The following is a 17259-nucleotide window of genomic DNA, read 5'->3' as shown; positions in this document are numbered from 1 at the left end:
TATACATACATATATGTACATACCTACATCTACATGTATAATATATCGATGCATATCCGGGTACAGGACGTCAGAAAAGGAACGGGAACATAAAGCACAAAAAACGGACTTTTTTACAGACAACAGAATGAACACATAGGAATACATATATATACGCACATATGTATATCTATCTATGTATCATCTGTCTGTGTGTCTGTCTGTATGTATGCATGTATGTATGTACGTACGTATGTATGTATGAATGTACGTACGTATACCATAAAGAAATAGGGATTTTGAATACGGGCTGGTACCTTACAAGTACTCAATTATATTCCATGTTCTGGCTAACCACACTGAATGTTATGAAACAACGAGGAATTGTTTACGGCAGGCAATTTATTAACCTTCCATACCTTGCCACGATTCAGTGTGTAGTGTTAAGTTTGTGGTTAAGACCAATACAATACAATAAAAAGACATACACAGATATTCATGTAAAAAAGTAAGAATAAACTTCAAATAAAAATAAAACTTATATTAAATTCAAATTACGATGAACGTAAACAAACAAACGAAGTTTGCTTTTAGAAGCGTTGAGATGTCTTAGAAAGTTACAGAAGTGATTTTAAATTCTCAAACGCAGGATAATGCTAATAATATAGCCTGAACAGGGTAAGCTACCCCTATTTTGCAGAAAAAAGTGGAGACGGCCAGCTACATACATATACATACATACATACATACATGTTGTTGGCACTCCGTCGCTTATGATGTCGAGGGTTCCAGTTGATCCGATCAACGGAACAGCCTGCTCGTGAAATTAACGTGCAAGTGGCTGAGCACTCCAAAAACATAGTACCCTTAACGTAGTTCTCGGGGATATTCAGCGTGACACAGTGTGACAAGGCTGACCCTTTGAATTACAGGCACAACAGAAACAGGAAGTAAGGGTGAGAGAAAGCTGTGGTGGAAGAGTACAGCAGGGTTCGCCACCATCCCCTGCCGGAGCCTCGTGGAGCTTTAGGTGTTTTCGCTCAATAAACACTCACAACGCCCGGTCTGGGAATCGAAACTGCGATCCTATGACCGCGAGTCTGTGGCCCTAACCACTGGGCCATTGCGCCTCCATTTACATGTATACATACATTCACATGTGTGTTTGTGAGCGTGAGTGCGTATCTATACGAAAAAGCATGATCCTAGCAAATTGCAGTACATTGCATTTGTTCCCACTGCTCTTTCCACCATTGTTGATATACATCGAATTGCACTATCAAGATCCACTGCAGAGGATGCAAGTAATCACGATAAGGAGACGTGCGTATTGAACAAATCTCATCAACTGATTTTTTTTTGTCTTTATCATCTTTATTCCTATGTAATCCAACTACGTAAAGTACTAACCACAGCATTTTGCAAGAAGTAGAGTGGATGCTGGCACTCTACGTGGAACTCAAGTTCACTGGTAGCTGTCGTTCTGTAGCTACAGAAAATACAATATACATATGAATACGTTGCATACATACACATATATATAAATGGAGAAACTAAGAGGTGAAAAAGAGTCTATCTCTCTCTCTCTCTCTCTCTCACACACACACACACACACACACACACACACACACACACACACACACACACACACACACTCGTGCGCGCGCACACACACATAGAATGGCGGCATGAAGAGTTCCGTATCTTTGTCTCAAAAATATTGTCACTAACCGTAGATGTTTGTTTTAGCTAATCAAATGATATATGGCATTCCGTCGGTTACGATGACGAGGGTTCCAGTTGATCCGATCAACGGAACAGCCTGCTCCTCAAAATAACGTGCAAGTAGCTGAGCACTCCACACACACGAGTACCCTTAACGTAGTTCTCGGGGAGATTCAGCGTGACACAGAGTGTGACAAGGCTAGCCCTTTGAAATACAGGTACAACAGAAACAGGAAGAAAGAATTAGTGAAAGTTGTGGTGGAAGAGTACAGCAGGGTTCGCCACCACCCCCTGTCGGAACCTTGTAGAGCTTTAGGTGTTTTCACTCAATAAACACTCAACGCCCGGTCTGGGAATCGAAACCGTGGTCCTACGACCGCGATTCCGCTGCCTTAACCACTGGGCCATTGCGCCTCCACACACACAAGTCCTCTCTCTCTCACACACACACATATATATATATATGTATGCATGTATGTCTGTGTGCGTTGGGTGTGTGTGTGTGTATATATATAATAATTATGCATGTATGTACTTGTGTGTAAACATATATATATATATATATATATATATATATATATATATATATATATATATATATATATATATATATATATAATTATATGTATTTCTTCTATCTTAATAAATAAAAATTCTTCGGATAGAATAAATGGGTTAATAGAAACCAATGTAGCAAAGAACACAAAATAACTTTGGTGTAGTTCCTGTTTTTAAGGCAGGAACTCCTTGAAATTTTGGGTATTTGAGTGTATTTAAAAATTTAAGGAATGGAGAAAACGCATGTTATAATTGCATACTTTATTCCTGCATATGTTTCCAAGGATGTTTCATACTCGGTCATAATGTCTTACGTTTAAGATGATTCCCATGCTTTCCCTGAAGAGAAGGTTACAATTTTAATATCACAGATCCCTATGGATCACATAGGTTGTAATCCTTTGAAACATATGTAGGAATAAAGTATGCAATTATAACATGCGTTTTCTCCATTCCTTAAATTTTTATATATATATATATATATATATATATATATATATATATATATATATATATATATATACATGTATTAAAGATCTTTACATACATGATAAAATGTACTCAATACAAAGTATCCGTAGTATAAATTTCATCTCCAAATAAATATTATTCGTATTTATTATGTGTGTGTGTATATGCATATGTATGTATGTATGTATGTATGTATGTATGTATGTAGATGTGTATGTATGTATGTATGTATGTATGTATGTATGTATGTATGTATGTTGGTATCATATTGTATGCGTAATTGCAATCATGGATACATTCCAGTTTTAATGTTTTTTTGCAAAGATTTTTCATATCTCCGCATTAATGTTTTGTTTGGAACAATAAATTTCCGATTTCCATTGACGCTTCAAGACCTACACCTCTTATCTGATGGATGAAATAGTTTTAATGCTAGGTATTATTGCCGTTTTATTGTAGACGAAAATCATGGGGACGTTGTTGTGTCTGTTTCTATTTATCACTGGAATTTAAATTTGTTTGACCGTTCATGTCAGATTTTCTTCAACAATTAGGAAATAGTTTGGCCATGATGTCTGGGCTTACTTGCTTACTTGCTTACTAAGATTACTATTTATATGTATATCGTGATTTTTGTTCTATCAAGTGGTGTGTTCGCAGTATCGTGTGGTATTTGTCCCATCTTTCTGTACCTCAGCATTTTCTGTTCATATCCTGCCGTGGTTAATTTTGCTTTTCGTCCGTTCTTTGTCGTTAAAACAAGTACTAATCGATGAGCTGTGGTTTGGTAGAATTGGCAGAGCATCGGACGATATACTTTTCGATATTTGCTCCAGTTGCTTAAGCCAGGGGTTTTCAAACTTTTTGAGTTGCGGACCTCTTTATATTTCAGGCTTTACCTTAGAGACCCCCTTATAAACGCTTATGAAATTTATACATAAATATTTGCTGAAAATAACATATATTTTTACATTTATTTATTTAACAGTATTTAACAAATAGGTTTATTGTCAATTAAAAGATTTCGATTAAAAAACATATATAAAATCAAATTGCCCATAAAAAAGTATTTGCTGTCCACGGACCCCCTGTCGTGTCCTTGTGGACACCCTGTGGTCCGCGGACCACAGTTTGAAAACCCCTGGCTTAAGCTACGAGTTCTTCGATAGTAGAAGTAAACATCGCCCTGTCCTTGGATTTCTTTAGACAACATGAGTGTCATTCACTCTGTTGTAAGCATTCTCCTATTTGAGCATGACTTCCTTACTTCAAGCCTCCAGTATTTTGAAGTTCGATAATAAGGTTCCATCCTTCCCTGCTTAACTATGCAATTAAAAAACCTATATATGAGCATGCCCGAGTGTTTATGAAGCCCTTATAAGAAATACATTCCGGATCTTGGGTAAGATTCTTCTAAGAGACACTCGGACTGGTCGAAGCGGTGTGAATGTTAACACTCCTGCATCACAGAGCCCCTCGGTCGTATACGCTTCATTTTAATATACTTTCTATGTCAACACTAGATTTCTCAACATATTTCTGTAAATTATCAACTAAACATTTTTTTCTCTTTTTCTAATTTAGTTTTAGCATTGTGTATGTGAAATAATGAGTTGCAGTCGTTCCTTGAAAGTGCATGCCTGCTGATGAGAATGTGTTGCGCTTGTACTCTTTTATTCTTTTACTTGTTTTAGCCATTTGACTACGGTCATGCTGGAGCACCACCTTGAAGTGTTTTTGGTGGAATACATCGGTTCCAGAATTTATTTATTTTTAAGCCAAGTACTTATTCTATCGGTCTTTTTTTTATTATCAAGCTGCTAGATTACGGGGACGTAAACACACCAACGCCGGCTGTCAAGCGGTGATGGGGAGGACAAGCACACACACACATAGCTATACGACGGACTTCTTTCGGCTCCCGTCTATCAAATTCACTCACAAGGCTTTGATTGAACCGAGGCTATAGTAGAAGACATTCAGCCAAGGTGCCACGCAATGGGATTGAACCATGTGATTGGGAAGCAAGCTCCTTACCACACAGCCACGCCTGCGCCTGTATGTTGATTGTAATTGTAACATACATACATACATGCATGCATACATACATACATACTTACATACATACATACATGAACTTTCATAGTTGCATTTGAATATGTTAATTACATTACATGTCTAAATTTTATCTACTGATTTCCAGATTTGTTAATGGTGAGATTTAATATTTTGATTTTGCATTATATTCAGAATATAATAATGTCATATTATCTTTATAAAGTACAGATACATGTATGCGTGTGTGTGTGTGCGTGTGTGCGTGTGCGCGTGTGTGGTGGGGCTGAATATACATACATACATATACATATATATATATACACGTAGATACATACATACATGTATATATATATATATATATATATATATATATATAATACAAAGAATATATATACATGTATACACACATATATGTACATACATTTACATGTGTATATATATGCATATCAGGGTACAGGACGTTAGAACAATAAACTACAGACAACGGAACGAACACATAGGAAAACGGAAAGCCACTTGGAATATCCCTTCATCAGCTGTCTCGTCTTCGAAACGTCTAGATAGAATAGAGACAGCTGATGAAGGGATATTCCAAGTGGCTTTCCGTTTTCCTATGTGTTCGTTCCGTTGTCTGTAGTTTATTGTTCTAACGTCCTGTACCCTGATATGCATATATATACACATGTAGATGTAAGTATGTACATATATGTGTGTATACATGTATATATATTCTTTGTATTATTACATTATTGAACGCACACGTCCTTTTTTGCAAGTAAGTCTACTATATATATATATATATATATATATATATATATATATATAGGTATAGATATACATGTATATATATGTGCATTCATATGTGTATATGCGTCTGTGTATGTGTGTATGCGTGCGCGCGCGCGCGTGTGTGTTTGTCCGTTTCTCACTCCCTTTATATCTTTCTCCTATGTTGACTACTTTTTCGTCATTTTAAAACTTGTTTTAATTGAATAGATATACCGAAGGAATAAGAGATATAGATAGATAGATAGATAGATAGATAGATAGATAGATAGATAGATAGATAGACAAAGACAGGGAAAGTGGGGATAGAATTTGATATATACATGCAGAAATAATGGAAGAGGTATAGAAAGCTGCAAAAACGGATTCATAAACTAGTAATGCAAGCGTAAAGACATTCACAGACTAGTTGATATATTCACTGATAGATAAGAAATAGATAGCTTGATATACACACACATACATGTACATACACATATGTACACACACATATGTACACACAGAGAATATATGCACATATACACATAAGCAGATATACATGTAGGTATATTCGGAAATAGATAAATGAGAAGGTATTCGAACAGGCATTTATGAAAAGAGCACATGTAGACAAGTTTTTAAAATGACGATAAAGTAGTCTACACAGGAGAAAGATAGAAAGAGAGCGAGAAACGGACAACTACGCGCGCGCGCGCGAACACACACACAGACGCACACGCATACACACACACACACGCACACACACACACACACACACGTACACATGCAGAAGATAGTTTGGGAGAGAGAGAGATAACGAGAGAGAGAAGCAGAAGAGAGAAGAGGGGAAGGTGAAAAAGGGAAAACGAGAGGAGAGAATATGATAGATATTGGTCAAAAGATTTCTGATTTGTAATAATAATAATAATAATAATAATAATAATAATAATCCTTTGTACAAGAGACACAAAGCCTAAAATTTTGAGAGGAGGTGCAAGTAAATTACATCGTCATCAATATTCGACTGGTACAAAATTTCGTCGGTCCCGAAAGGATGAAAGTATAGATGCAGTCTTCGGAGAAATTTGAATTCAGAATGTAAAGACGGACGAAATACCGCTAAGCATTTTACACACGGCGTGCTAACGGTACTGCCAGGTCACCGTTTTATAATAATAATGATAATAATAATAATAATAATAATAATAATAATAATAATAATAATAATAAGAAGAAGAAGAAGAAGAAGAAGAAGAAGAAGAACAACAACAACAACAACATCAACAAGAACAATAATAATAATAATAATAATAATAATAATAATAATATTAATATTAATAATAATAATAATAATAATAATAATAATTTCTACTGTACGCACCATAGAAATTTGGGAGAATGGGGATAATTGATCACGTCGACATCAGTACTAAACTGGTATTTATTTTGTCGACTCCGAAAGGCTGAAGGGCAAGGTCGACCTCGGCGGAATTTGAACTCAGAACATTAAGATGGACAAAAGACCGCTAAGCATTTCTCCAGGTGTGCTAACGATTCTGCTAGCTCGCCAACGAAGAATATATGTCTATTTTCTGTTCTCTTTCATTGTCTCCATCGTAAATACATGTCTACACTTTCTTATATGAAATTCTGTATATATCACTGTTGCAGTGAATGTGTTTCGTATGACTAAAACCTACACTCAAAGTTCATGCCTCTCTCTCTGTGTCTAGCTGTCACTGTCTGTGTTTCTCTCTGCATGCATATATATATATATATATATATATAAATATATTTATATATATATAAATACATACATACATGCATATATATATATATATATATATATATATATATATATATATATATATATATATATGCACATAAATACATATACACACACATATGTATGCACACACGCCCACAGTTGCACATGCACACTCACGCCCACACTCGCACGCACCCACGCTTTCGTGGGCCCAAACGCGCGCGCGCCCATACACATATCTATTTATCAGTAGGGTAGAGTGTCAGAGATCAGGTCGCAGATGTACGACCAAATACTTTGATACTTAATACTGTTACAAAATGAAACAAAAGGTAACCAATACAACAGCCAGAAAAACATTCAGAAACCACACACACGCACGTACGCACGCACGCACGCACGCACACACACACACACACACACAGTATGTCTCAAGAAACTAATGTATCTGAGTTATATAATGGATGAATACGTTTGTAAAAAATAAACAAGTCATGAAACAGATGCTAACTAAGAACAGAACAAATATAATACAAAAACTAACCAAAATTAAAGACCTTTTCATCAAGACGCAACTACGATATTAAAACCTAGAGATCGCTTTAAGATAAATGTCATAAACAAATTTGAAACTAAATATGAATGCTGTAAACTTCATGTCTGTAACTGTTACATCAGTCACAAAAATACGAAAGATTCTCCCACATTTTCTTTCTTCATTGTCGTCGAAAATTTCAATACAGAACATGAAATAAAGCTGGTTAGAATCATGGAAAATAAAATATTTTATAGCATAAATATTCTATATGGACTTTAAAATAAATAACATAGTAGATCAGCAATGGAAGCTATGTTATAACATATGTCTCCGCTCCAAACTGATAAACTGATATTCCCCTCTAGAAATTAAATCAAGAAAAGTTGATTGCAAAAAGTAATTTAACGCTAATTACCTGGTGGTGACGATTTTTATCCATTACGACATGATTCCAATCATTTTTGTTGCCATCTACAAAACACATCAATAAATATATAATAAACTCCACAAACACTCCGACTGCAGGATAATACTGAAAAGATCTAGAAACGCTGATAGCGTAAGGAACACTATCGTTCCCAATTAAAAATAAAGTCTAATAAAACAATAAAAAATTGTTAGTATTGAAACGATAGATTAAATTTGAAGACAGTCGTAATATGGGAGTTCCGGCGCCTATGACAGAGGTTTCTCGTCTGCTACGATCTATGTGTGTGCTTTTATGCACCAAGCACCCATATGACAGGATCTCTGAAAGCTAATAACGCAGTATTTGGTTTTCTAGCAAAACATCCACGTTAAGTTAGATGTAAAGATTACCTTTTGGCATTAATATTGCTATGTGTGTGTATGTGTGTGTGTGTGTATGTGTGTGTGTGTGTGTATGTGTGTGTGTGTGTGTGTGTGTGTGTGTAACATGGGCGTTTCAGATTTGTCTTAATATATAATAGGAAATGCGACCATTACATAAACCTTCCTCAGTTGGAGCATTTCAAAATTATGACGAAATTGATGGAAGCAATGTGGTTTGAGTACTAAGTCGGCTACTAAGTTAAGAGGGTTGATATGTGTACAGATAGAGAGAGAGAGACAGAGAGAAGACAGAAAGAAATGGAGAGAGGGGAAGAGAGAGAAAAGGAGAAAGGAAAGTGATGCACGAGTGAAGAGTAATGAAAGAAAATGGGATAGTTTTGTTTGTTTGCATAGGAAATCTCAGCAAAATTGATTAAGAGTAGCAAATTGAAAAGGGCAATAATATAGGGGAAGAGGATGAGGATGAAATGAATCAGGTTGGCAGGGAGCGGTTGAGAGTTTTAGGAGTGAATGGAATTAGTACTAAATGGCCAGAAAGATGAGGTGTCTAGGTGCTATGTATTCTAATAATTCAGCTGGTTGGAGCGTTCTAAGAGGTACTAGAGTTGCCAAGACCTCAACTGTCAGTCAAACACATTCGAAATCTGGTGAGTACACTATGTAATGAAAATGCTAATTTTGTTAAAATACCATAATAAAAAACGTGAAAACCAGTTTCAACTTAATCAACTATATATATGTATATATGTTGTTGGCATATATATGTATGGCATATATATGTATATATGTTGAAATTAACGTGCAAGTGGCTGAGCACTCCACTGACACGTGTACCCTTAACGTAGTTCTCGGGGATATTCAGCGTGACACAGTGTGACAAGGGTGACCTTTTGAATTACAGGCACAACGGAAACAGGAAGTAAGAGTAAGAGAAAGTTGTGGTGGAAGAGTACAGCGGGGTTCGCCACGATCCCCTGCCGGAGCCTCGTGGAACTTTAGGTGTTTTCGCTCAATAAACACTCACAACACCCGGTCTGGGAATCGAAACCGTGATCCTATGACCGCGAATCCGCTGCCCTAACCATTGGGCCATTACGCCTCCACACACACATATATATATATATATATATATATATATATATATATATATATATATATATATATATTTATATGTATATATATATATATATATATATATATATATGTATATATATATATATATATATATATATATATATATATATATATATATATATATATATATATATATATATATATATATATATATATATATATATGTATATATATATATATATATATATATATATATATATATATATATATATATATATATATATATATATATATATATATATATATATATATATAATTATAAAATCTGGTAATTATTCATATATTAATTAATATCGATTAATTATCAGGAGGCCAGCACATCTAAAGAATCAAAGAGATTCAGAAATATTATCTGCAATCTCAGGGGATTAAGGTACATTTAAAAAAAATAACGTCGACCACTAACGTGGACAATTAATGCGCTAGAAATAGATCACATCTTGTGTCTATTAAGACCTAAATTGTTCTCAACATGAATATAGCAGCATACCAAAACGTGAGCGGGCAAAACATTTAAAATCACCTAAAAAAGCATTCTTAAACAGGGACCGGTTTCGGATTTAACAAATTCTTACCATTTGTCTATTCCTCTTCAGCCTGATTTGTAATGTAACCGCAATCATCAGAATCGTATACAGAGTTGCCCACCGCCATGGGTGCGCGTGCATATGGTTCTGCTAATAACAGCTTAATGGTGAAATTCAAAAGTCTTCGTCTTGGCGCGCTAATTCCAGGAATATATCTGCAGAAAATATTTACTGCGTCGTATATATTCAGTATGAGAACATGGGTAATGGGTAAAATATTATTATAAAATCTGGTAATTATTCATATATTAATTAATATCGATTAATTATCAGGAGAATAGACACAAGATGTGATCTATTTCTAGCGCATTAATTGTCCACGTTAGTGGTCGACGTTATATATAGATATAGATAGATAGATAGATAGATAGATAGATAGATAGATAGATAGATGATGATGAAGATGATGATGATGATGATGAGGAGGAGGAGGAGGAGTGGGAGGAGGAGGAGGAGTGGGAGGAGGAAGAGTGGGGAGGAGGAGGAGTGGGGAGGAGGAGGAGGAGGAGGAGGAGCGCTGTTCACTTGTGACCGAGGAAGACGATCACTAACTATTTCCCATGCAAAGTGCCAGCAATATCCGTGCACAAAGTTATTTCACCAGCAGTCATCTTCACCCAGGTTCGCACACGCCGCTTACATGCTCGCGTAGTGCGCTTCTTCTTCACTGGGCATCGGATAGTCGCCTCGGAGACGATTGCAGAACATAAAATTTTACGTCCAATATAAGGCTTCCACAGCACCCCCCACAGACCTTCCTAGCCACATTGACATGATCCAAAGACAAGCCGGGGCAAGACATTCAGTGCCAATATGGGACGCAGTCTCAGGAATGTGGAAGCGCCATGATCTTAAGCACAAGCAAACGATCTCCAAGATGTTCAATGCCATTCCTTGCATAACTGGTTTATATCAGAGTAACCTTCTCCTAGAGACACACTTTAATGAAAGCTAAGAGATGTCGCACTCCCAGTTGTCTAATAGCACGCCAGAGCCCAAGCCGAAATTTCTGAGAGTCCGTACTGTTGCTAGATAGTCGTTGAACCTACACTAAGTTCATTCGTCTTTTTGACAGGCTTTGCTTTTAGTCTTGCTGAAGTTTCTAACAACCCTCATCACCAGGCAAGCCTAGCGAGGGTACCAGTTTGGTTGCCGATGACCCGACTATGTTAAAAGTTGAACTGTATTCCATGTTATCAGCAAAGCACTCATGAGAGACCTCACAAGTGACTCGACCTATGCGTATATATGTATATATATATATACGCACACGCATGCACACACACACACACACGTGCACACACACACACACACACACGCACACTTCCAACCTTTAGTGCTTAAGTTTTTACTATTCTTTTATTGGCTTACATCATTGGACCGGAAACGTGCTGGGCCACAGATTTCATGGGATTTTATTAGGGTATAGCGACCCCTTGAACTTAGCATAGTCTGGTTCTTATTTTATCGTTCCCAAATTTATTCTATTGATTCTCTTTTAATGCAACACAGGCTTCGTATCAACCACATATAAACAGGAACACGCATGTATATATATATATATATATATATATATATATATATATATATATATACATGTGTGTGTGTGTGTATATCTGGCTTTCACGCATACAAGCACACATGCACACACATACACGCGCGCACGCACACATATGCGAACGAAAACTGTTTCTGATTCTTCATAGAATCTGTTCCTAAAGTATTAGTCAATACTAGGCTATATGGAATACTTGCATAAAATCCTGAGCTGTGGGATCACGTAATAACGTGGATGTAAAGCTAGCATAATCATACAAGACTACATCTATCTATCTATCTATCTATCTATCTATCTATCTATCTATCTATCTATCTATCTATCTATCTATCTACACGCGCGTGCGTCTACAAATGTGTGGATGCACGTTAATATATATTGGTTCGCAATGTTTGGTCCGTGGGGCCCTGGTGGCCCGTAAAGATAGTATTGGGGGTCCGTGAAGTAAATTCAAAACTTCGTATATATATGTGTGTGTGTGTGTGTGTGTGTGTGTGTGTGTGTGTGCATACATAAATACAGACATATATGTATGTATGTATGTATGTATGTATGTATGTATGTATGTATATGTATGTACGTATAGCGCATAAAATGAATTATACAGAATGGGAGGGAAAAGGATTAGTCAGGATTAAGATTATTGACAATAGCTATTGTCAGTATAAACTTAGGGTATAGGACACCAAATATTGATATAAATCTATCTATCTGTCTGTCTATGTATGCATGTATACATACATACATACATACATATGTGTGTGTATATATATCTATATATATATATATATATATATATATATATATATATATACATAGAGTATATACGCATTTGTGCATGTCTACATGTATGAAACATACATATGTATATATGTAAATATGTATATGTATGCATATATGCTTGCATATATATATATATATATATATATATATATATATATATATATATATATATATATATATATATATATATATATATATATATATTATATATATATATATATATATATATATATATATATATATATATATATATATATATATATATATATATGTATATATATATATATGTATATATATATATATATATATATATATATATATATATATATATATATATATATATATATATATACATATATACATACATATATGCATATATACACACGCATACATATGTATCTTTATATATGAATATGTTAGTTTATACATCCAAATATATACTTTTCTATACGAATACATTTATATCCGTAGACACATGTGTGTGTGTTTATGCGTCTGTGACTATGTATATGCACTAAGTCTCAGGTTTGCATTTATGTGCAAAAAAAAAAAACATGAACACAAACATCGCATGCATATATACATGCGAGTGTATGTGTGGATTTACAATCTCCACATGTATCAAATAAAAATGTAGTAAAAAATTGTATAAAAAATAAATAAATCCACACACATGATTGTAGAAAATGACTTTTTATAATTATTAAATATCGTATATTGACATTAATTATGTAAAACATAAATAGCTTTTGAATATACATGAAATATTTGTACTCACATGTGTAGGTACTGGAATGTGTGTGTGTGTGTGTGTGTGTGTGTATCTCTCTTTTTATTTGTTTCAGTCTTTTGACTGCGGCCATGCTGGAACACCACCTTTAGTCGAGGAGCAAATCGACCCCAGGACTTATTCTTTGTAAACCTAGTACTTATTCTATCGGTCTCTTTTGCCGAACCGCTAAGTTACGGGGACATAAACACACCAGCATCGGTTGTCAAGCAATGCTAGGGGGACAAACACAGACACACAAACACACACACACATATATATATATATACATATATACGACGGGCTTCTTTCAGTTTCCGACTACCAAATCCACTCACAAGGCTTTGGTCGGCCCGAGGCTATAGTAGAAGACGCTTGCCCAAGATGCCACGCAGTGGGACTGAACCCGGAGCCATGTGGTTATCTATCTATCTATCTATCTATCTATCTATCTATCTATCTATCTATCTATCTATCTATCTATCTATCTATCTATCTATCTATCTATAAATATATATATGTATATATATTTATATATATATATATATATATATATATATATATATATATATATATATATATATATATATATATATATATATATATATATATACACACACATATATATATATATATATATACACACACATATATATATACATGTATATATATATATATATATATATATATATATATATATATATATATATAGATAGATAGATAGATGTATGTGTATATACATATGTATATATATACATAAACATATATATATGTATATATATATATGCATGTATATATGCATATGTGCGCGTGTATGTGTGTGTATGTGCGTGTATTTGTGTGTGTGTGTGTGTGTGTGAGTTCATACCATTAGGGAATTAAAGTAATGTAATGTACTGAGACTTAATAATTTAAATCCCTTACAAATTATGCAACTAGAAATACATACACCGATTCACTTGTGCAAACGAATTATAATTATTTTGTACACGTACACATGCACAGAAACGCAATGAGTTCAAGTTTTATGCATGTATGTATGTATAAATGCACACAGACATACATACGTTTCTCTAAAAATTTAAATCTGTATCAGATACATCCATAATTTAAGCAACTGTAAAATATAACCACCGGGTTTACTAATGTGATTGACTGTAAATACATAAATTCATAAACGTAATTAATTTGTAAAGCTAATTAGCCCTAAGTTATATACATAATTATTTAGCAATTGAATCTTTGAGATCATTTGACAAAATGTATGAAGTGTTTACATTTTTAAGACAGATATAATATAGGTAGACATAAGTAACACCATCGTTGCACTAAACGATAGGTTTGTGTAAATTTGGCTATGGTAGAGAGATTTTGAGGATACTATTCAAACGGATGAATTTTTAAATAAAATGTTGTACACGCGATACGCGCGCGCACCCACACGCGCGCGCACCCACACGCACGCGCACCCATACGCACGCGCACCCACATACATCTCTGTATATATGTTTATATATATATATATATATATATATATATATATATATATATATATATATATATATACATATGTGTGTATATATATATATATATATATATATATATTGACACAAATTCGTAATCACTGCTCGTACCACCGTCAAAAACGTCTAGATAGAATAGAGACAGCTGATGAAGGGATATTCCAAGTGGCTTTCCGTTTTCCTATATGTTCGTTCCGTTGTCTGTAGTTTATTGTTCTAACGTCCTGTACCCTGATATGCATGTATATACACATGTAGATGTAAGTATGTACATATATGTGTGTATACATGTATATATATTCTTTGTATTATATATATATATATATATATATATATATATATATATATATATATATATATATACATATGTGTGTATATATATATATATGTATGTATATGTATCTATCTATCTATCTATCTATCTATATATATATATATATATGTATATGTATGTATGTATATATATATATATATATGTATATGCATGTATATGTATATATGTATGTATGTATGTATGTATGTATGTATGTATGTATGTATAACGTAGCAAAGTAAAGTTTGAAGGTTATTGTTGAAGTTCCTAAAATAAAGAAAAATGATGATAGGGATGATGACAATGACGATGATGATGCTGATGACAATAATAACAATAACAGTAACAACAACAACAACAACAACAACAACAACAATAATAATGATAATAATAATAATAATAATAATAATAATAATAATAATAATAATAATAATAATAATGATAATACTCCTCCTTTCTACTAAAGGTACAAGGCCTTTAATTGTTTTTGCTGGGACTAGCCGATTACATCGACCCCAGTGTTCAGTTGGTACTTATTTTATCGACTCCAGAAGTATGAAATTCAAAGGTGACCTCGGTAGAATTTGAACTCAGAACGTATTGACGGACGAAATGCCGCTAAGCATTTTCCTCGGCGTACTAACGATTCTGTCAGTTCGCTAACAACAACAACAACATTGCCAGGCAGTAGCTCTTATGGCTCCTGATCTTAACTGATTGGAAGTGTTATCATGTCTTGGTGTAAAAGATAGGCTGTAGCAAATATTCTACTCAGAATGTGTGTGTACGTATGTGTGTGTGTGGGTGAGTGCGTGTATGCGTGTGTACGTCTGTGAGTGTGTGTGTGTTTACGTATAATCTCAGCATGTGTGTGTATATAAACACACGCAAACATACGCACACGTACAAGTATTACACATATGTATGTATACAAACATGTACGACAGGCTTCTTTCAGTTTCACCTACAAATCGATTCACAAGTCATTGGTCAACCCGAACTAGAGTAGAAGACTATAGCAGAAGACACTTGCCAGGCAGTGACGGCGGGAGTGACAACATCACCTAACAGCTGTTTCAGGCAATTCCGAGCCTCGGTCATGCCTTGTAAATCAATCGATATCGTTGTGGATCACTTCACTTTACGGCAGTATCCCTCATAATGGTTTAAATTTTTGACACAGCACAAGTAACTTCGTGGGGTGGGGGTGGGGGTAAGTCGATTACATTGAGGCTCGTGCTCAACTGGTACTTATTATATCGATCCCGAAAGGATGAAAGGAAAAGTCGACCTCAGCTGAAATTGAACTCAGAACGTTGACAGACGAAATGCCGCTAAGCACTTTACCCAGTGTGCTAACAATCCTGCCAGCTCGCTGCCTTAAAAAGAATCCCCCAGCTATCCGATGACACGGATCTAATTGTTAATTAGCTTAAGTCATGTGTCATCGGAATCTTTAATCTCGTAGCTCCACTTTTATCTTTTATCTTTTACCTTTTACTTGCTTTAGTCATTAGACTGCGGCCATGTTGGGACACCGCCTAGAAGAATATTAGCCGAACGAATAAACCCCAGTCTTTATTTTATGGGTTGCTTTTGCTGAACCGCTAAGCTAGAGGAGCATAAACACACCAAGCGGTGGTGGGTAACACGCGCGCGCGAACACACACAGATAGATAGATAGATAGGTTTCTTTATTAGCCACACAGGGCTCAACACAGAGGGGACAAAATACAAATGTAGAGTTTTTCTTTTCGAGGGGGTCGAAAACAAAGCAGAAAAAAAAACAAAAGTGGGGACAACGATGAAAAAAAAACATCGCAAAACTTTTGGGGTATTTACAAAAAATACGAAATAATACAAAAAATTCCCAATAAATGGGGAGGTTATCCGTGGAAAGAAAAACCTATGAAAAGA

General features: G+C 34.7%; 1 long non-coding RNA gene across 1 annotated transcript in view; it reads right to left on the bottom strand.

The window, feature by feature from the left end:
- Nucleotides 1–8854, bottom strand: part of LOC128247684 (uncharacterized) — a 58018-nt gene extending 49164 nt beyond the window's left edge. The window contains exon 1 of the long non-coding RNA XR_008264047.2: nt 8278–8854. This is a non-coding gene — a long non-coding RNA (uncharacterized LOC128247684). The remainder of the gene's footprint in view (nt 1–8277) is intronic.
- Between the last annotated feature and the right edge of the window lie 8405 nt (nt 8855–17259).

Source organism: Octopus bimaculoides, chromosome 4, assembly GCF_046866305.1.
Source record: "Octopus bimaculoides isolate indiv1 chromosome 4, ASM4686630v1, whole genome shotgun sequence".
NCBI classification, from domain to species: domain Eukaryota; kingdom Metazoa; phylum Mollusca; class Cephalopoda; order Octopoda; family Octopodidae; genus Octopus; species Octopus bimaculoides.
Note: the sequence above shows the minus strand (reverse complement) of the source record. Positions and strands in the feature narration are given on the sequence as shown.